At 36.2% G+C, this 21,287-nt stretch overlaps 1 protein-coding gene across 6 annotated transcripts in view; it reads right to left on the minus strand.

Annotated features, from left to right (window-relative positions):
- LOC129243626 (protein GDAP2 homolog) overlaps positions 1-12,419 on the minus strand; it is a 132,929-nt gene extending 120,510 nt beyond the window's left edge. The window contains exons 1-3 of one of the 6 annotated variants that reach the window (XM_054880787.1): positions 12,235-12,419; positions 12,034-12,176; positions 9,835-10,142 (exon numbers count right to left, since the gene is read on the minus strand). The gene's annotated coding sequence lies outside the window, so the exon portion shown is untranslated. Of the gene's footprint in view, positions 1-9,834; positions 10,143-10,388; positions 10,554-12,033; positions 12,177-12,234 lie in introns of those variants that run through there. The other 5 variants (XM_054880789.1, XM_054880790.1, XM_054880786.1 and 2 more) reach the window with 5 other exon arrangements.
- Between the last annotated feature and the right edge of the window lie 8,868 nt (positions 12,420-21,287).

A 21,287-nucleotide genomic window follows, 5' to 3' on the forward strand; every position in this document is an offset into this window, starting at 1 on the left:
TTCGTGAACTTGTACATATAATACATAGATTCTGTGCTTACCCAGCAGTAAATAGGATTGTTTAAAAAGATGTGAGATTGAAGATTAATGAGAAAATTATGCGGATCCATTTACATGAAGATTATAACAATGTATATAAATTTCATCGTAGAAATAAAGCTAAAAAACGTTGAGCACTCTTAACGACCACCGTAGCCGAAAGGGTTTGTGCCTGACTGTCTTCGGTTGCCTCGGAAATGACGGCCATAGTAAGCTTTGCACATCAAGCCATAGAAAACAGTTTTCTATCAAAGAAGGCAATGGCAGACCTCTGAGAATATTTCTGCCATGAAAAATTGGACGAGGAGCTCAGCTGCACTCCCAACAAAGGACATGCATGAAAAGTATATATATATAATATATAAATAGGTGATAGATACTTAAGCTATAAATGAGATTACTGAACTCACAGTCAGTTGTCTAGAAAAGTGGGAACACGATAAAGACTATGCCTGTGCCTCATAGCACGTAGAAATTTGAAATTTAAGCTCATTTCATCCACTTGATTCTGAAATTGAATTTCTTCTAACATTGTATTGGAGTATTGAGTAAGAAAAATTCGCAAACTTTGGTGTTGTTTCCTTAGACTCTAAAACAGGCAAAAAGGAGTATCCTATTTATATATTTTCAGAGGCTCCCCGTACGAAAGGAATGGGATTTGAGTTCAGAAGAAAACACAACTCCCCTTTACACTGACAGATCCTAGATTGATTATGATGCCCGTGCTTGGGTGTATTTGAAAGACCTCGAAACTTCCAAGTCTTTTCGTTTGGAGAATTGGAATAGTATTTTTCAAGCAGAAGCTCTCGAGAAAAAGGAAGCTTGCAGGATAATTACAAACCATCCACAATACTATAGGAAGTATGAATTTATTCAGATAGTCAAGCAGCCATCGTAGCTTTAAAGTCACCTAAAACCAATACAAAAATACTCAGCCAATGCAAAGAAGAACTTAGTGCTTTAGCGCGCACAACAGACACTACTCTCATCTGGGTACATGGCCATAGGAACATAGAAGGCTATGAAATGAACTGAACTGGCAAGAAAGAGGGCATCCTATAGCGATCTCGAAGCGGCAGAAACAGGCTGTCCACAAGGTGTGCGCAAAAGGGAATTTTCTTCTTACTATTCCAGAAGCAAGCCGTTAACAGATGGACTAACACGGATACCTGGGAAATAACTAAACAAACGTGGCTCAATTTCTACAAATCCAGAACTAGCGAGTTGTTAAGAAATCCTCGAGCAGATGTATTCAGAATAACGTTGTTGTTGAAACCGCCCACTGTCCTTTAGAAAACCATGCCAGGAACACCGTGTGACCGTACAACGATATATGGAGATGTTGCAATCAAGCAGAATCTAAGGAAACAGTCCTTTACTATCTGTGTGAATGCCTAAATCTAGGTGCTGTACGACATAGAATGCTGGAGGAATTCTCGATGGTTAATTTAAGGGAAGTTGCAGAAAAGAAAATAGACGCCGTAGGCAGATTCATAGTCAAATCAAGATGGTTTGACTATTAACAAGCAGTGGTTCTACAAGTTGGTATTTGGGCTATTTGGGTCTGGGCTGTGTCATTCAGATAACATCTCCCCCAGCAGCATTACCATAACTTATTAGAAAAGGTAGTGAATACGATAGGTTTAATGGTGTTAGAAACAAACTAAGGGTATGTTTTTGTCCATTACCATACACTATTTTCATTCGAGAAGATCACTACTAAAAAATTTGAGGAATGTTTTTGTAAAATTTTTTAGCTCTTCATCGTCTCCGGTAATCTTAATATTTTCCAGATTTTATGAAATAAGCACCAAAATGACTTACATGGTTAAGAAATGTTGGATTAAAATAATTCATAAAAATGTGCGCCATTGCATTTCTTTCTTCTTCCTCTTATTCTTAATTGGCGTGATAACCGCTTAGGCGATTTTGGTCGAGTTTAACAAAGCGCGCCAGTCGTTTCTTTCTCGTGCTAACCGGCGCCAGTTGGACCCACCAAGTGAAGCCAAGTCCTTCTCCATCTGATCTTTCTAACGCAGAGGAGGCCTTCCATTCATTACATTTCATTATAGGCTGTTTAATACAATACAATATTAATGGTAAATGATGTTTTATAAGATTTTTTCCAAATAATTTAGATTCACTAAAGACCAAGTTAGGAAAGCTTTAATACACGGGGAAAAAAATTGTGACGATCAGAAATAAAATGACAGGTGGTACAATAATTTAAAACTCCTCCTCTTTCATAATTACTTTACAACATCATTCCCTTTTTGGTTGTTGATCGAACCCTGCGTAACTAGTTACCCTTATGAAAAAGCACTAATTTGTATTCCGAGTTTATCATGTATGTTAGAAGAAGTAGTGTTCACGCGACTGGCTTGCTGTTCCTGATTGCGTTACTCGCTTCCAACATTCCTTTGGAAGGTAGAATACGCACGAGACTGGAATCCCCGTTACGGTGTCATAGGAGAAAAATAATAGAAGAAATATCTATATGTGTACAATGTACACTGTACATACATACATATGTCGGCATGGTATAATGACAGGCGGTTGAAAAATGGAAGAAATTCGTACAGAACCCAGCTGACTCGTTGTTGTTGAGTGGTTTATTCCAGCGCACGTATTTTCTCTCTTTTCGATTTAAGAGGAAAGAGTATTGCGTTCCAGAGCGTACATTAGAGAGTTTTGTCATTCAGGAGCGTAATCATAGGAAATGCATTATATCAAAGAATCAATCAGCTAAAATCAATTAGGATGAGTTGAAGCGAAGGTAAAACTGTAATATTTCTATTGCATGTTCAGAATATTGTATTTCACAATACTCTTTTTTAGATATTTTACAAATAGAAATATTTTTATTTTTACTTTTTTTTAATATACCTATATACGCATTATTTTATATATATTTTTTAATACATATGTATGTATAGTATCTTTACGTATTAATCATTTTTGAAGGAATATGAAAAATTAACACTGGCCGTTTATAGAGAAATTTGTATTGCGGTAGGGCAAGCGCCAGAAAAGGAAGTGAGAGAGAGAGAGAGAGAGAGAGAGGGATTTTTTAGCATCTTTGTTGGCTGCTGGGCGTGTAGTATATGTATGTTTGTATGCATAACTGGACAGAACTGACTAACAGTTAGATGTTAAGTATATACATTATACATTTTAAATATTTGTATATACGTATAAAAATGCATTTAACTTCTAATAAATGTACATAATTGTCTACTCATAGATCAATCAGATAGCGAAATATCACCTGCTGGAGGTGGGTAGATTACTGCATACATACACTTGGTGAATACAAGCAGGAAGTTGAATACAACATTGGAATTCAATGTCAAGGTATTTTAAATGCAGAAATAACCACAGTTGTCACTCACATATAACTGATATATGTACATATATGCATGCATATATAAAGACATAGATTTATATGTATACACCACACAGTCTTCTGTAATTAAATACGTTTTTTAGTGGATTTCTATATAACTTTCTTACATACCATAAATACAATGCGCTCGTATGGATGAAAAAAAGCCGTTGAATTGTGTAAAATCCTTGAGCGCTAATTAAATGGAATAATTGGATATGGCAAAGTGATTAGAAAAAAATGTCATTGGGCAAACAAAATAAAAAAAAGGGATTAATTGGAATTTTGATTAACTAACGGATTTAAAAAAAAAAAGATTAATCATTGACTGATCTCTTATACATTCATTTTACTGAGTTTATGTTTTAGTCTTTCAATATTTGAATTCGTTGTTAGATATGGGTGATGCTTAGGAATTCTTCTATATACACAGAACCTTTCAGCATTCATTAGGAAGGCCGATGATGTCTTGGCCAACCATTTGCATGGGCTAACTGTGTGTCAAGCTGAGTTCTTTGCTGTAAATCAAGCAGCAAAGCTTGTATGCACAGAAGTAGGAATTGACTGCGAAATAAACTTCTACGTGAATAGCCAAGCGGCTATCAAAGCGATAAAATCATATTATATATCTAAATATGTCCATGAATGCAGGGAAACAATTAACAAAATAAGTCAGGTACTTAAACCCCTCCGCACAATTCAAAAAGAACTAGAGGAGCACATGCTGAGAAAGTCAAAAGGCAGATGGCTTAGTTTAACCAATTGCAAAGTTAGTTGGATTATGTGTAAACGCGCATACGACGATAGTTACACCGAATCGGTTATATCGTGTGATAGAAGGAACTGTAGAGCTTTAATTGGCATACTAACAGGACACTGCCTATTTGCAGCGCATGCTTACAAGCTAAATGTAACTCTTAACAATGCTTGCAGGAAATGTCATGAACCGGTTACAAAAGAAACCCTGGATCATCTCCTATGCTGCTGTCATGCGCTCTCGAGAGACGTGACTATGCTACCTGAATGCTTTCAGTTTTCAAATACTAGAATGTATCCCTGAACGGGAGTTTGAACGACTCTAAAAATTAACCAACAGTACGCGCATCTTGGGCGATGCATATTTTCGCTAAAAATAGGACTCTGATCTGGTATCGCTATGGGGCAAAATGGTCTCTGTGTGGCTTCGGTAAGCTAGTATAACCGAATCTGACCTAATTTTAAGGACGAACTGCGGAATGTTCCTACGACAGTCGGTTCTGCGTTACTGGAACAACCTGGATTTATATTCAGACAGTAACTGTCACTCCATCAGACCTCACCGTAGATGTATGGGAAATGTTTAAGGTGCTACAATACAACAACAACAACAACGAATTACGTAGATGCAAAAGGTGTTCTAGGTCGTAGTCAATTCCTTTCCTTTTCTTCTACGTGAAGTTGAAAAATTCGTTATACCCATAGATATATAAAATTACAACGCACATTTTCCTCAAAAAGGCACAATTTAATTTTTCAGAAAACGCATTTGAGCTTATAAAATATTAAAAACAAAAAATAAAACGTTGTTTATTGAGAAGAAAAGGTATTTGAAAGATTATATAAAATTAAAGCTTCTAGTAAAACTAATTTTGTTAAATTATGACTCCTGTGATTAAATTTTCATGCATTTAATTTCTTGTTAAATTATTTTTAGTTATGATTCTTTCACTGATATTCAAGTTTGTAAAGTAAGTGAAAGCAATTAAAAAGGAAAAGGAATGAATCACAACTCCAAAAAGGTATCTTTGCAATAACCGGTTGCGATTAACGCACTTCGAGTATCACACCACAACAAAAAATATGAAATATTTGCCAACTGCAGTGTGGTGTCATTTTTAACAGGCCTAACTGTTTTTTTTTCGACAATTTACAAAAACAGGCAAGAAGTTGAGTTTTGGGTTTTATGGATCCCTTTTCATATTGTCAAGTTTTAACTATTTATTAATTTTTTTGTTTAATTTCATTTAAAAATATATATAAATTATAAAAAATATACTTCATTCTATAAAAAAAATTTTTAAAATTTTCAACAAAATCTCAAGCTTTTTGATCAGAATTTTGAACAAGCAAAAAAAAAATTTTGTGCGCAATTTTATTTCTAATTATCGTTCAGTTTCAGTGTAAGAAAGTGCAAGGCTGGATTAGCTTAAAAATCGTATCGACTATTTTTTTTCTTTTTTATTGAAGTGTAATAAATTCTTAAATACATTTCGTTGAATCACATCTGTTTATAACTATCAAGTGATATTTTTCAATTAATTAATATGCGACAGTATTTACAGGAAATATATAAATATACTATAAGACAAGTGACAGAAATGTAAATGTGTTGGTCACCCGCTCAAATTTCTGGAACAAGATCTTGAGGTTTTTTCCGTTTAAGTTTGCGACATTGCTGATCTACCTTTTCAAATTTTTTAAAAATACTTCAAACTTAAATTTTTCAAAATCCGAGGCAGGCGCGATAGACAGATGTACATATAATAAAAAATTCTTATCAAACTTCAAAGCGAGGGGCGACCGCTATTAGAAACTTTTTCTTAATTTTGGTGTTGCACAGAGATTTGAGCCTACGCTCTCCCTGAATTCCGAATGGTAGCCCCGCACCAGCCCATTCGGCTACGGCGTCCGCGTATATGTACGTATAATTTTAAAGAAAAAATTACATGCTTTCATTTAAGCTTGATTAAAATTTGTTTGTAAATATTTTTCATTACTAAAATCTAAAAAACCAATGTTGAATCGGTTCATAAGACTTTTAATGAAAGTATTTAAATTTAGGTATAATTTTAAAGGAAAAATTAACAGCTTTCATTTGAGCTTAATTACAATCTCTCTGTAAATATTTTTTATCGAAAAATAAAAATGGAAGAAATTCTTTGTAAATAATTATTTTTTGTTTTCTCAGACAAACAATTATTTGACTTCCAACTCAAAGTAAGGGATTGACAGAAAAAATCTAAAATCTAAAATTTTTTAACCGCATTATCTCGATAAATTATTTATTTATTTTTTTATGTATTGTATAGTAGAACATCTTCACCAAAGTTCAACGAAATCGAAGCGATGAAGTTTTTAGGCGGGCACACTTGTGGTGTTTTGCCCTGTGCATTGGTACATATACGGGTTGAACATGATTTCGTCAGCATACACCGCGATAAAGTTTTGAAGGGCTAATATAGCTAAGCGATCAAAAGGATTTCTCCTAACGTACGTTTAGTACGCTTGTTAAGGAGCGCTATGATACCCTTCCTGCTTTTGGCAGCAAAAAACACAATTATGCTATGCGATGCACCTGGTTACTGCAGGATTGAGGGCAATGTGCTGGCAAAAGTGCAGGTGCTCCTGTCACTGTCTTTATGTGATCAGAATTAGTTTGTGGTCTTACAGCCTATTAACGGGATTATAGGGATTAACGATTTATTTCGGATTTTTCTCAGGAATTAAGTGCAACAAATGCGGATTGACAACTAGACTTACATAATTCTCATCGTTTAAGCGAATTAGGGAAATTTACGATAGCAACATTGACGAAAAATGACAGTTAGTATCTATTGTGAATGAAAAATAATGAAACCTTGAAAGAGAAGAGTAGAAAGACTTTCGGAGCAGTTTAAGAAATTGCAATTAAAGTTTTTTTAATAAATAATTCTTTCTTAGTATCAGGGTGGCTAATACCCGTATTTGTTGCCTGCGGTTCACCTTGTACTGACAAAACTATTCAATAAGCAAATCAGCTGTTCAGTAACCCGCGTAGCAACCGTCTGTCACACTAAAATTTTAATCTGAGTTAACTGTGCTGGTAATCCCGATTAACGCCGCCGTCTAGGCTATAGGAATCTTATTAGCTATATATCGTCCCCTTAGTATAACAATAGCCTATGTGCTCATAGGCTATTATTTTTTTATTGAATTTTTGGATTCTCCATCGTCGATTTTATATGTAGTCAAAATTTTGTCAAATTCTAGTTCCACAAAGTGGGTCAAAACGTCAGTCAAAAAATAATAAATATTTACAGACACAACGAGATTTGAGTGAGAGCTACTTTCGACAAAAAGTTTGAAATTCATTTTCTCAAAACATCAAAAAATTTATAGGCTATTTTAATACTAAGGGGACGATATGTATATATATACAGGGTAATCGATATGAAGTGTTACCTATTTAAAACACCATAACTTTTTTGTGTGAAATTAGTTTTTAATTGATTTCAAAGACAAAATTGTTCAAAAATGATTACAATTTTAACATATATTCACTTTAGCTCGATATGGCCACCTTTTGCCTTGACTATAGCCTTCAAACGGTCAAAAAATGAGTTGCATGCGGCACGAATGTGATCTTTAGGTATTTGGCCCATTCTCGTATAATCGCATTTTTCAGCGCATCCATACTGGCATATTTTTTAGTCCTCAGCTTCCTCTCCAAACTGGACTAGATGGAATAGTCCATCGGACTTGTGTCTTGCGAATTCGAAAGCCATTGTGTGGACGAAATAAAGTGTTTTTTAACCATCCTTGGTTCACACGAGCTTTATGAGACGGTGCCGAGTTCTGTTGGAACGTCCATGGTCAACGACCGAAATGTTTGCGTGTCCACGGCTCTAAAGCAGCTTCTAAAACATTTTCCCGATAATAAGTCGCATTCACTTTGACACCAGGCACGATAAAAACGATTGGAGAGCATCCATCAGCGGTCACTGCGGCCCAAAGCATTACTTGCGATGGGAAATTGCTTCGAGTGGCCATACGTAGACTCAATTCTCGTATGAGCGTCCGGTCAAGTAAACACGATTGTTTTGAGTGTTTATGAACTGCCCAATTGGGAAATTTTTTTTGTCAGAAAGCACAATGTTAGGAAATTCGCCACGTTCGTGCAAGCGCAACAAATCCTTTACTCTTTCGCACCGAACTTTGTTTTGCTGAGGTGAAAGATCGTGTGCTTTTTGGAACTTGTAAGCCTTGACCTTGAGCTCATTTTTCAATATGCCTCGAATGCTGTCTTGCGATATTTTCAGTTCTTTAGCCATTTTTCTTCCACTTCGACGTGGATTTCATTCAAGTCGAGCCTTCACTTTCCGAACCATTTCTGGCGTTGTTGCGGTTTTTTTGGTCCACCTCTATAGCGTTTTGCAATGCTACCAGTATCATTTAACTTTTAAAGAGAAGAGTGGATGCAATAGTATATTAGTTTGCACTAACACGGTCGAAATTACATTAATTGTTGTGATATTTCGAAGCAGTTTGAGAAATAGCAATTTAAGATTCTTAAAAATGAAGATAAAAATTGGATAAAAATAAATAAGATTAGTTAAAATTTATTTCTCAGTGTCAGGGTAATTAATACTCAATAGTCAACAAATACATACTGCGGCCAATCTTTTACTGACAAAACTATTCAATAAGCAAATCAGCACTAATCCACGTATCAACCATCTGTCACACGACAATTTTGATTAGAATTAACAGCGCTGGTAGTCCCGATTAACGCCGCCGTCAATCTAGGCCATTAGCTAGTCATCAAACAGATTTGTTCTCGGGAATAGACTGAGCGTCAGTCAGATTCGGTTGGAAGGATATTAAGGGGACATATACCTGTAAACGGCCATATTTTCCCTGATTTTCATTAAAATTATTTAAAATGAAGAAGTCAATATATTTTTTTTCAAAATACAGTTTATTTATAAATTAAAATAATATAATTTTTTTTTTTTAATCATTTAATCCAAAAATCAAAATTTTTTTTGTTTATTAATGTCATAATTTCTATATGAATTAAAAACAAATGGAAAAAAATCGCGGAATAAAATGCTTAAAAAAAATGAATTTTGGGGCGAATTTTCCCACTATTTTTGCTTCGCAAAAATTATTTTTTCGAAAAATTTTCGAAAACTTTAATTCACATAGAAAGTAATATCACATAAAATATGTGTGCAAAATTTCAGGGAGATCGGCCAATAACGCGTCTAAAGTTTGAATGCATGAAAATGCCTCACGCAGCCTCGAATGCAAAGAATAGAGTCGTCACGGTTGACAATCTATAATATAAGAAATACTTAAATTTACGTTCTAAATTTTTTTTGACATATTCTTAAAGAATTATGCTAACATTTTATGAAAAAAAAAATTTCGAAATTTTACAGGTATCTGTCCACTTAAGTCAGCATATAAGAATGACATTAGGGTCACTAATCCACTAAACTAATTTGTATTCACAATATATCACTAATGCGATTATTGCTTCATTTTGGTGTTTTTGAGGGTGAAGTTATAATTTTTTTTTGTTTTTTGGAGAAATGTTGACATAAATAGGGAGATGTGTGAAATCACTTGCGCAGAAATATGTTAATTATTAAATTATAAGTACTTACTATTATACGTACAATTATCTAAATGCGTGCGTGGTGGCTAATATGGATTAGCTAAAATTGTGAAAATTCTGAATTGCTGCTGTTCGTACTGTTTGTGGGTCTTTGCAGTCTCCAGCAGTGAGTTGTTGTTGTTTTTCTTTTGAATTTTGGAGTAGATTGTGATTTATTTTAATTTTATGCACTTTTATTTCATAAATTTTAGTTAATTTCTTTTTTATTTTCTATTTTACTAGTAACTGTGGGGTTTCTGCGGCGGCTACTATTTGGTGGGCTTTTTCTATAATTTTCTAAAAGCGTTTAGTCAATTGCTACAAAGGTGTTAATATAAATGTAAATGTAAATGTCAATATATTTTTGTTTGTTTGATTGTATTGGATATTTTGCGGTTGATTGCATCAGTTGGAGGACTTCACCCGCATGGTTTTTGCCACCTGCTTAAATTAACTAGCATTGCTTGTCTTGCTTCGTGTTACTCTGCTGCTGCTGTTCAGCTGGCTTTCAAGTACTTGAACGATAAACTTGAGCAAGGTTCTATATGTTGTGCCCGTATTTACCTATAGATGTTTACTGTACATTTGCATGTATTTTTCTAGTATTTCGCGTTTTCGTTAATTTAATTTCGCTTCACAGCGCACGGCTGGTAATACTTGTTTAGCGACTCGATACTCTTTGAATGAGTTGTTGTTAATTTTATTAAATCCGTATTGTGAAATTTTTTGTTTTCCGTTTTTTATTCTTTAGAAATTTGTTACGAGCTAAAGGTTTTGTACATAATTAATTCTATTTGTTTATTTCTTTTTTCTTTTCTTTTATTTTCTACCTAAAGCTGCATTACGTCAACGAAAAATATCAACGAGCTACGCGCTTTGACCATTGCACCACTCACTGAGCAGTTCGAATAGAATGAAGCTCACACAACACACGGCACAGGTAAGTGTATTTGTATGCATGTGTATATAAGTATGTACAAAAAACAAGACAATAACAACGATGACACCGAAAAATGGGAAAAATGGAAACAAACGACAACTAACGAACTGAAGTTATAACAATGAAGTGCCGAACAACGAATCTGACGCGAGATTTCAATGGCGATGATGATGGAGTCGTCAATAAAGTCGTTTAAGTTAAGGCGTTAAGTTTATACGCGATTATTTTCAATAGTCGTCTAGGCAGAATCATTGCTTTTGTTATTGCACGTTAAATGTTTGTATAGAGTAATTTTATACCTTTATTAAAAACTTGTTTTTTCCGTATGTAAAATATATGTATTTATATTTGTATTTATATGCAAAACATTAACGTCGAAAAAATTCAATTAGGCTACTTATACACACATGCACATACACATACTCATGTCAGTGAATCGACTACGATTGAACTTGCACACGGCTTATCTTTAAACACAATTTATTTCCTCTGAATATTTGCAAGCTCTAAGTATTTATATGTGCGTACAGTAGGTTCTGTTTTTATGCGGTAGATACGTTCCGCAAGAAACAGCATAAAGAAAAAACAGCATAAAAAAAGCTACTAGTTCTATAGTAAAACTATAGATACGTTTCAAATGCTAAAACCGCATAAATCTGAAATAATCGCATAAAAAAGGGCACTAGTCCCATATTATTACTATAGATACGTTCCATAGACCGCATGAATCTGAAATAATTAAATAAAATCGCATAAACAAAATATTGTATCTTTGAAAATTATATCTTTATATATCTTCCATACTTGTAGGGTTAGCATTTCTGATGCAATCTGTGATGAGTTTTTGCTTAGCTGGTTTAGAATCTTGTTTATATGTACAATTCCCCATAGGTCGACATGCATTTTGTAATTTAAAAAAAAACCGCACTATTTCAAAACCGCATAAAAAAAAGCCGCATAAAAACAGAACCTACTGTATATGTATGTATTCATTTATGACTTGACTGAAAGATAGATCCACATATAATATAATACATAAGTGTGCTTGCGTTTGCATATGAGTGTAGCCAAATTAGCCCTTCGATTTAGGCAAACGTGGTAACTGGGGATTTCCACACACGCATAACGGCTATACGGCTTGCACAATAGAAGCGTCACAATATCAAGCAAGCGAAATTTGCAAAATTAAATAATTTTTTTTCCCACGAAAACTAGTTAACAATTTTTCCGTATATATTCTTATATATACTCCTTTTATCATTGTAATACCTTCGAATGTTTCTCAAACGCGCCTCAACGTTCTTCTGTCTAAATTGTTTTTAACCGTTTAACCAATCGGATGGGCGAGCGTGAGAATTGGAACTGAGCTATTGCAATAGCCTACCAGCTTACTAAAGTTGTACCTATCATACCTACGAGTAGCAACATTCCAATAAGCCAGCAAAAAAATAAAATAAAAAACCAACTTACACATATGTGTGTGTATAATGCGCTCTCCATGTGAGTTGTAGAACCGCAAGCCAAATCAGCTCTCAGTTTATATTCCAATCACCTACAAAGAAAAATAACTTTCGCACGCCTACTCTCCACCTTCTGTACTGGTAACTTTTTCCAATAAACACAAACAAAGTTTCTTATAAGTATTTGCACACAGTTCCGTGACAATGCGCTCCCGATGCCACATCAACATGGAGAGCGTATTGCTCTGTAAGTGTGTTTTTTATGTAGTACTATACACACTTCCGTCATTAGCTCACTTGCCTTACGGGTGCGCTCTTTCCTCAAAGCCAATTGTAGTTTTTGTTCCTTCCAAGTTTTTAAGCTCCAACACCACTTACATATGTTGTCATCTCTTTCTATGTGTGCAAATGGCTAAAAGCGTACCACAGCAGTTATAAATATGCACTATAAACATTTAGAGCCATAGCTAGACTGCTTACTCCATTGTCATTGTTGTTGTTGTATATTTGACTCAGTTTCATGTATGCGACTACTTTTTTTATTTCGTGAATTAATTATTAATACAGTGGCTCTTAGGCAAAAGCTTTAGTGTGCTTTTGGACTCTTGTGTAGATTGTGTATTGTCTTTTGCCCAACAGTTTGGGATGCACTGCAATAGAAGGCAAAGTTTTGAAAGTTTATGAAAATATTGAAACTGTTGAGTTTTTTTACATATATACGTGAGATAGATGATTTTTGGAGAAATTTGAGAGGTGCTTAAATATTAAACTTGAAGTAAGGTTTTTAGTCCCACGACGTTTGGCTTTTTCTTACCTCTACAGTTTCCGCAAAAGGAATAATCAAATCACAACTTTTATTTATTAATTTTTTTCTCATAATTATTCGGTCTACATGTTCCTTGCGTACTTTTTCTAATTGTAACACAGTAAATAAATTTTATTCAAATCTAGATAAAGTGGCAGTAAACTCAATCTGGTGGGCATATATGTACATATATAGTTCTGTTTATTACATTGTGAACAAGTATTGGTGCGAAGTACGATGGGGGTACAATAAGTACACCATTTTTTCAAAAAGTATTTGTTTTTTTTTAACATAGAAAGATATTGATCTCCCAACGCTCCGGCCATTTTTAAACCCCTCGAAAAATATAATTTGTCGAATTCTCCAAAATACGTGTCTGGCTCGGCGATGACTTCCTTGTTTGAACTAAACTTTTTTCCCCGCGAGCCATTTCTTCACGTTGGGGAAGAAGAAAAAGTCGCAGGGACCTAGGTCGGGTGAATACGGAGGGTGCGACAGCAATTCATAACGCAATTTGGCGCCGACAATTCCCGATGAATGTGCTGGTGCGTTATCGTGGGGAAGCAGCAACTTCTTTTTCGCCAAATGCGACCGTGTCTCCTTAAATTTTTTGCTAAAGTGGTCCAGTAACTCACTGTAGTATTGTCCAGTGGTCGTTCTTCCTTTTTCTAAAAAATCGATGTGGATGACACCGTTCGCGCCAAAAAAAAAAAAAACATATCCACAACCTTTCCGGCCGATTAGACTGTCTTCGCCTTCTTTGGAGCAGATTCACCGGGAGAGATCCATTGTTTTGATTGTTGCTTAGTTTCTGGTGCGTAACGACGAATCCAGGTTTCATCAACGGTCACAACTCGACTTAAAAATTCCTTCGGATCTCGTTTAAATTGTTACAAACACTGCTTCAAAGTTAACAGCCGCATCCGCTTGTTGTTACTTGTGAGCAATCACGGCACCCATCGGGCCGATAATTTTTTCATCGCCACCTTATCATTTAAAATATTAATTGACATTCCAATCGACACGCCTATGACCTCTGCTACTTGGCGCAATTTCGTTCATCGACCAGCGAGAATCATGTCGTGGACTTTTTGTGTGATTTCCTCGGTAACCACGTCTGCGGGTGTTCTGGTCGCTTGCCATCAAAAACGTATGCTCGCCCAAGTTTAAATTCATTGAATCAATATCTAACTGTGCTCCTAGATGGCGAAATGTGCCCATGGACAGCATCCAACTTTGCTTTTATCTCCTCGCTGTTTTCCCCATTCAAAAACCAAAAGCGAATTGCCGAACGATTCTGCTCTTTTCCATCTTAGCGAATATCACGAAACACGTCTTACTCGAATAGCTGACAAATCCAAACTAACCTATCAACCAGTCTGCAATTTATTTTGCCGTCGTTTGATAACTGTCAGCAATGCTAGTCTAAACTTTCCTCAGGAATGCCTTCTGTCATCAAACACGAGTACTTATTGAGTCACCCTCGTAAGTCTGTCGATCTTGTGAAGGCAGTATTCCAAAGGGTTTCCCTCTCCCAATGTAGTACGAATAACCGCTAGGCCAATTAAGTTCAAATAATATTCGTAAAAGTTTTTTGAGCTCTCTCCATTTTAAAAATATGTGACGAATAGTAAAGATTCCACACCAGACAAAAAATAATCAGATGACTTCTTACTAATGAGTTGAAAAGCGACTTGAATGTACAGGGACCCTTAAATTCAGTCGAATTTCTTCTGAGAAATGCTATTGTCATTGCTGTGTTTTCGAAAATGCCACTGTTTTTTGCTGCTAGTAACGACATTTCGGTTACAGAGCTATGACTACCATCTTTTTTGGTCTGAAATCGATCTAAAGGTGTAGCTGTTTCTTGCTTTTTGGCATCTGGTTTTGGCAAAATGGCGCAAAGTTGATATTCTGCGCACTAATTTCGACAATCGTATATTTAGCCCTTTTGGTGATACTAACTGGCCCGCTTATAGCTGCGGTTTGCTTTTAAAAGCCTTTATTAGGCAGATAAATCAGAAACGTGCATATCTTAAGGCGAATCTATACGAGGTGATTGAAGCAGTACAAAAACAAAATTTACATATGTTTTATTCTTGTAATTTTGCAATTTGGTGGTTTGAATGCCAAAATTTCAATCAGGATGTAAAAAAAAGAATCCTTTTACAATAAAATTACCAAATCCCTAGAAAAAGGGAAAATCAGCTGTTCTACTGGAATCTCCTCGTATGAATGTTACTTGGAATAGCTTTTAAGTTGTAGTTATTCTTAAAATAGAGTCATGAACAGCCAAGAAGATCTTGGAAAATCGGATTTACTGTTAAGCCAGTCCGAACAGCCGCTGTAATGTAACCGTATTTCATAGGTAGTGATAATTCTTTGCTTTTTCCTGTAAGAACAAAGACGGCAATCTGGTGACTGACATCCAGAGCATACTTCAATTATGGAGGGAACACTTCTCAAACCTGTTAAATAGTGATAGCTGCGCATGTCACAGAGAATTTGAAGATCTCGATACCCCAATCGTTGACGATGGAATTGTCGTCCCGCTACCCGACCATGACGAGATGAGAATAGCGATAACGCGGCTAAAGAACAACAAAGTGGGGGGCGTCGACGGACTGCCGGCTGAGCTACTCCAACATTGCGGCGAGGAGCTGGTAAGGTTCATGCATTAGCTTCTATGGAAAATATGGTCGGATGAAAGCATGCCTGCCGATTGGAAATTAAGTGGGCTCTGCCCAATCCAAAAGAAGGGTGATCCTGCAATCTGTGCCATTTACCGCGGGATCAGTCTTCTAAATATAGCGCATAAGATTCTAGCGAGCGTATTGTGTGAAAGGATGAAGCCCACCATCAACCAATTCATTGGACCTTATCAGTATGGCTTTGGCACAATATGCCAAATTTTGGAAAAGACCTATGAAAGGAGAATCGACGCACACCATCTTTTCGTCAACTTCCAAGCTGCTTTCGACAGTACGAAAAGGAGTTACCTGTATGCCACGATGTCTGAATTTGGTATTCCCGCAAAACTAATACGGCTATGCAAAAAGGCGTTGTTTAATACCAGCAACGTCATCAGAATTGGGAAGGACTTTTCCGAGCCGTTTGATACCAAACCAGTGATGGTAAATGATTTTTTGAAAAATCCCTACACAGCCCAAAAAAATCCTCTTTCTTTTCCCTACGCTTACAAAAAATGTTCCCTATACAATTCCAAACATTTTTTCTCCTGTGTTTACACTATAATGAGGTACTTGCAACGTCAAAATTGAATTATTTGATTAAGTTTTGGACTTCTGCTATTTTGACACTTTATAATACAAACAAATTTTATTTCAAATATATATAAGTACACATATTTATTATATTAGAAACACAAATGTAAAGAAAAATTCAGCAAAAAGACTAAAAAATTAGACTTTTTCATTACATTCAGTTCTGTTTAAAGCGAGGCAGAGTTTTTATTTTTCAGAATCAGGCACAGTTTCTTTTAAGAGTGGGATTAAATGGTTCACCACTTGCAGCGTGACATTATGCTCAGCGAAGAACATGCTAAGTCTTTATTCGAAATTTCTGGAACCATTTGGTTTACTCGATTTTTTTTTAAAAACTCTGTTTATTTTAGGTGTCTTTTTTATTGCCTTGATATTTTTTTGGTGCATTTCTGATTCGGCGTGCTTCTGAAAACTTTTGCCGCAATTCAAAACTTGGTCGCACGCAGCGCATTTTCATTTGAATGGATCGTTAGCCACAGCTTCCAACCAGCCACTAAAATTGTCGTCGTCAAGCCACTTATTGAACTTTTGTTTCCGATACCTGCATTGTTCTTTCTGGTGTTCCTCCGAAGAGCCAGTCGAAGAGGGGGAACTCATATATAAGTATATATGTATGCATTTTAAATATAAAAAAAGCTAAAACTAAATTATTTACAAACTTACTTCAAAAGTGTAAAGTACCAGAAAACAAACAATTTTCGCGCGAAGAAAAAATCGCGTTAGCGTTAACGAAGAAAAAAGGGTAATGTTGCCATATTAACGCTTTTAAAAGTATTCTGCCATAAAGAAAAACAGTCTGGCATGAAACCTTACTGTGGATTTTTATTTTAAATGAACTTTTCTAATTTTTCCCGCTATTTCAAATTTTTTTCTGTCCTTCTTGAAAAATTCTTACATTTACAGAATTTAACAAAATCTGTCCTTCTTTTCCCTACACCCACATTTTTCGACAAAAATCCCTACATGTAGAGAATTTTCCCTACATTTACCATCACTGTACCAAACGAAGTTTAAAACATAACGACTCGCTGTCGTGTTACTTCTTTAACCTGATGTTGGAGAGGATCGTGCGAACCGCAGAACTTGATCGCGCAGGCACAATTTTTTATAAGAGCGTACAATTGTTGGCGTATGCCGATGATATTGACATCATCGGCCTTAACAACCACGCTGTTAGTTCTGCCTTTTCCAAACTAGATAAAGAGGCAAAGCGAATGGGTATGGTGGTGAACGAGGACAAAACGAAGTACCTCCTGTCTTCAAACAAACAGTCGGCGCCCTCGTGTATCGACACCCAACTCACGTTATAATTTCGAGTTGTTAATAGGACTTGATCCTGTCCTCGCAATGGGACAACACCCCACCAAAGCGGCGCTTAGAAGTGAAGAAATAAGGATGCGAAAATGTTGGGATACGCCAAGCAAAGTCCTTACTTGGGGGTTTAATCAAAGCAGGTTTAAGCAACTTATTATCCACCCTAAAGGCAAACGGAGTATGCTCACTTGCATTCTTACTGATTGAGCAGCCATCTGTACAGGTTTGGAATATGCTCCGTTGACTCCTGCCATTTTTGTGATAAATCCATGGAAATTCCAACACACCTTCTTCTCGTATGTGTTATTATAGCGCTAAAAAAGATACGATATCGCGGCCGGAGGAGGCTGGAAAAAAATACAATAGGTTGTCCAACAAGTTTTGCGATTCGATAAGAAAAACAAAATTTTATGGTTTGAAATACACTTTATTATTCAGTTTAGTCTTCCTGAACATCAATAGACTTGTTACAACGAGACTCGAATTTTTGAATTCCATCCTGAAGTGAGAACCCGGAGGACTGCAAAATACGCTTCCACAGTTTTCATGACTTCATCATTTGATGAAAAATGCTTTCCACGCATGATTTTTTTTTAAGTCTGGAAACAGATGGAAGTCACTAGAGGTCAAATCTGAGAATACGGTGTATGCTTCAGTAACTCGAACTATTTAAATATAACTCATTAATTTTCGACATTGTCAAAATGCTTTTGTGACATTGTGCATTGTCCTGATGAAAACTAGTTTTTCTTTTACAAACTGGGTCTTTTTTTAAGAATTGTTCCCTTCAGTTGGTCTAAAAGGTTACAATAATATTCAGAATTTAGTATTTTACCAGTTTGCAAGTAATCCGCAAATAAAATTCCTTGCGCATCTCAAACAACTGATGGTAACACGAAATCGTTTCGGAGCCGAAGAACCAGGTTCACTCCACTCTTTAGCCTCTTGTTTTGATTAAGGATCAACAGGACCCAACTCTCATCTATGGTGATGAATCGACGCACAAAATCTACTTTATCTTTTCGTAAACGTTCTAAATGTTGCTGATAAAGTCGCATTCGAATGTGTTTTTATTCCATTTTTAGCGCATGCGGCACCCATTGTACAGACAGCTTTCTGAAACCCAATACTTCAGTCAAAATATTACTTACACTGCCCAGTGAGAGGCATAGGGCTTCTACTAAATCTCTTTCAGTCACTCGACGATTTTCCAATACGATATCCTGTATTTTTTCTACGATTTCTGATGTGTTCGCTGTTTTTGGACGTCCTTGACGTGGATCGTCCTCAAGGCTTGTACGATCACGTTTAAATTCAGCAACTCATCTACTGTACTAATTGATGGCGAAAGGTCCTCATACACTTTCAACATTCGTTCATAAAATTTCCGTTGCTTTTAAACTTTCCAAAAATAAAAATTCAGTCTCTGCACGATACTCGATTTTTTCCATTGTAGGAAATACTGTAGCACGTCGATACTAAATGGCTTGTAAGCAAAGAATGCATTGACAGATTGAAATGAAACTTCACATACCTTCATATGAAGAGTGTATCAACATAACAAAAACAAATTTAGGCTAGTAGCAACGCCCTCTCTTATCGAACCGCAAACATTTTTGAACAACCTACGCTAAGTCCTGCCCAGCTCCACCTCAGATTTATTGAGGTGGCTGGGTTTATATGATGTACCATGGCGAGTAGAAAGCACAAAAGGCCGTGGAGTCGAAGTGCATTTGCTCCATATACACATATGCCCAGAGGTAAATTTCCAGAAACGCTACGCATTGACTTCCTTAGCGTTGACTTGAACATTTTTTCAGTTCGGCTTAAATGAAGCCTTTCGGTTCTAAAACTTATGCGTTTCTTTATACCCCAGTGAGCAGTGTATGCATGTTTGCATATGTAATAGAGACATTACCCTATTAATTAAATGTTTGACCATCTCCATTCACTAACCACTTGACTAATTAAAAGCCTACAAGTAAAATCAATTGAATAAATTTTAATTATTTGCATTTAATTTCGTTTAACTCTTCGTCTGCAGTTAAATGCACGCGTCAGTATATAATATCTGATGAGTTGTTAATGTCATATGTGAGTACAATCGCATACATACATATGCACGTATGTGATAAGTTAAACGTCCATAGCTACATGTATGATCATCTGCAAATGTGCTCGTACAATTAGGCTTCAAATTGCATACAGGAATTCACATTCGGGTACCTGCTTACATTTTATAGATGGAGGTAAGCGCACAATTGCTTTGGCTACACCATTCACCTATTGGCGCACGGATGAGTTACGAGTAACAGCTGTGCAGTGAACAGTTCAACTTCAACTTTTACTAAACGCGCTAGCATTATAACATAACATAATTGGCGCATTAGGGTGATCCTTAAATAGCGAAAATTTATTTTTTTAATGAAAATTGTTCATTTTTGAAATTAAATCTTAATAATAGTTTCAACATGGCTAAGCGGATGTTAGATTATACATTTTTTTTCATAATAAAAATTTCTAAAATACCCAGATTACAACGCCATCTATAGAGACAATTCTAAAGGGTAGTTAAGTTTCAAGGGCCGGTGTTGATTTTGAATAAAATACATTTTTTTTAAGAAATTATTATCATTTCTCCTTATTATGATAATATTGGTATGGTTGAATTACGTATGGAACAAAATATCGGCCGAATAGCCGCCGCGGCCTCGGCGGCCTCGGCGGCACACCCGATAGTCCAAATTTTCGATGACGCTGAGGCATAATTGCGGTTTTATACCGTTAATGTGCCGAATGATCTTATCCTTTAGCTCTTGAATTGTTGCTGGCTTATCAACGTGCACCTTTTCTTTCAAATAACTCCAAAGAAAGAAGTCCAACGGTGTCAAATCAGATGATCTTGGTGGCCAATTGACATCGCCGCGACGTGAAATTATTCGGCCATCAATCATCATCATTCGTTAGCTGTATGACAAGTGGCACCGTCTTGTTGAAACCACATCCATATCTGCCAATTCGGGCCATAAAAAGTTCGTTATCATCTCACGATAACGAACACTATTCACAGTAACTGCCTGACCGGCCTCATTTTGGAAAGAATACAGCCCAATGATGCCGCCGGCCCATAAACCGCACTAAACAGTCACTCTTTGTGGGTGCATTGGTTTTTCGGCAATCACTCTTGGATTATCATTCGCCCAAATGCGGTAATTCTGATTATGGACGAATCCACTGAGGTGAAAATGTGCCTCATCACTGAAGATGATTTTCTTCGAAAATTGTTCATTTACTGTTGCCATTTCCTGCCACCATTCTGACCATTGACGACGCTTGAAATGCTCTTGATCATTAGTTCTTGAGTCAATTGCACCTGGTAAGCGTGGAAATGCAAGTCTTTATGCATAATGTTCATCAACGACGAGCGTGAGAGGTGCAATTGTTGGGCACGACGACGAGTTGAGGGGGACGGCTCTTCAGCCACACTATCGCGAACAGCAGCAATATTTTCTGCAGTACGAGCATGCACTGGTGTTTTCACATCTCCTACAGACCCGGTTTGTTTAAACTTTTGCATAATTTTTCCGATTGTACGCACATTTGGACGATTAAATTGACCGAAAAAATCACGAAGTGCGCGATATGCATTTTGATTTGAAC

This window comes from Anastrepha obliqua, chromosome 4 (assembly GCF_027943255.1).
Source record: "Anastrepha obliqua isolate idAnaObli1 chromosome 4, idAnaObli1_1.0, whole genome shotgun sequence".
Lineage (NCBI taxonomy): Eukaryota > Metazoa > Arthropoda > Insecta > Diptera > Tephritidae > Anastrepha > Anastrepha obliqua.